Source organism: Acanthisitta chloris, unplaced genomic scaffold (genome assembly GCF_000695815.1).
Source record: "Acanthisitta chloris isolate BGI_N310 unplaced genomic scaffold, ASM69581v1 scaffold12955, whole genome shotgun sequence".
In the NCBI taxonomy this organism is placed as follows: domain Eukaryota; kingdom Metazoa; phylum Chordata; class Aves; order Passeriformes; family Acanthisittidae; genus Acanthisitta; species Acanthisitta chloris.
In genome coordinates, this window is record NW_008674581.1 from 83,619 (window position 1) to 85,275 (window position 1,657).

A 1,657-nucleotide genomic window follows, 5' to 3' on the forward strand; every position below is an offset into this window, starting at 1 on the left:
AGGAAAGAGAAAGCAAACCAAGAACTCTCACTGATCTGTCACATGAAACTTAGCAGCAAACCCTTCCTGGGCTGCTCCTGCCTTGGGCTGGGGGAAATACAGGGGGAAAAAATCCCTTCTGGAATGGTTTGGGTTGGGAGGGAGTTTAAAGCTCATCTAATCCACCCCCTGCCCTGGGCAGGGACACCTTCCCCTAGCCCAGGTGGCTCCAAGCCCCATCCAACCTGGCCTGGAACACTCCCAGGGATGGAGCAGCCACAGCTGCTCTGGGAAATCCATTCCAGTCTCTCACTACCCTCCCAGGGAAGAATTCTTCCCAATATCCCATCTAACCCTACACTTACCTATCCCTGAAATGATGTAGTACTTGAGAGCATCCAAGATGACATCCCTGTGCACAACACACTTCCTAGGGCCCCACAGGGAAGGAGGCAAATTGCTTTTCTCTTGACTAAAAATACCTTTTCCCTCCCTCCCTGCCCACATACTTCCAGTCTAGCCCCAGTGACTTTGCCTCTGGAAAACCACTCAGCCTCGGTGGAGCTCATACCACTGAGCCTCAGACTCTCCTGGGTTTTGGCACCAAACTCTCCTGAATTTTAGCACCAAACTCTCCTGATTTTTGGCACCAAACTTTCCTGAATTTTGGCACCAAACTCTCCTGGGTTTTGGCACCAAATTCTCCTGATGATTGGCACCAAACTCTCCTGATTTTGGCCACCAAACTCCCTGATTTTTAGCACCAAACTCTCCTGACGTTTGGCACCAAACTCCCTGATTTTTGCCACCAGTACTGGCAAGGAGCAGCTCCTCCACCCACCCACCTCGTGCTGGACAAGGGAAATGCTGTGCCTGGCAAATGAACAAACGCACCAACGATCCTCAGCTCAACCCTGAGCACAACCCAAATGCTCTGAAAGCAGATTCTGCTGCCTCAAGCCCAGCCAAGCCAGGAGTAGTTTTCCAGACTGCCATGACTCATCCCACTTCTATCCAAGTGTTTGATTCATGGGCTCAGCAACACGTTGCAAAGCCCAAGTCATGGGGTGTGGTGGGACAGCACCACGACGGAACTCTGGGGCTGTCATCAGCTCCTCCTGCACTGCAGGGTCCTGTTCAGGGCACAGGGGAGAAGAATTGGGAATTCTGCATGGATACCATGGCAGATTCAGCACTGTGAGGGTGCTCAGCCCCCCAAGGAACAGCCAAAGCCTCAACTCTGCTGCCACCAGCAAGTCCCCTCCAGCAGGTCTTGCCATGCCATTGCTCATCCTGCTCCTCTAATAGGGATTTGGGGGTTTTAAAGGAGAATTCCCTGCTGTGGGCACACAGGGCAGGAAAATCCAGCACATGTTTGAATGGGAAAAGCAAAGGAGATCATGGCCAAGCCCAAGTGCTGCTCAGCACCTGAGACTAATCTCAGCTTTATTGTCTATTCAAGTCACTTCCAAACCCTCTCCTTGGTCCCTGTGGGGTCTCAGGGTCACACAGGGAAAGGGGCAGAGCCTGAGGACCACCAGATGTTACATCACACACTTTGGGGCTGAGGGAGAGGAAATAAAGGTGTTTCTTTACCTCATTCTAGTGCAAATATGAGAACACACGGTGGAAACAGCTGCTGGGAGGGGCTGGAAAAGCTTCTCATCCCAGATCCTGC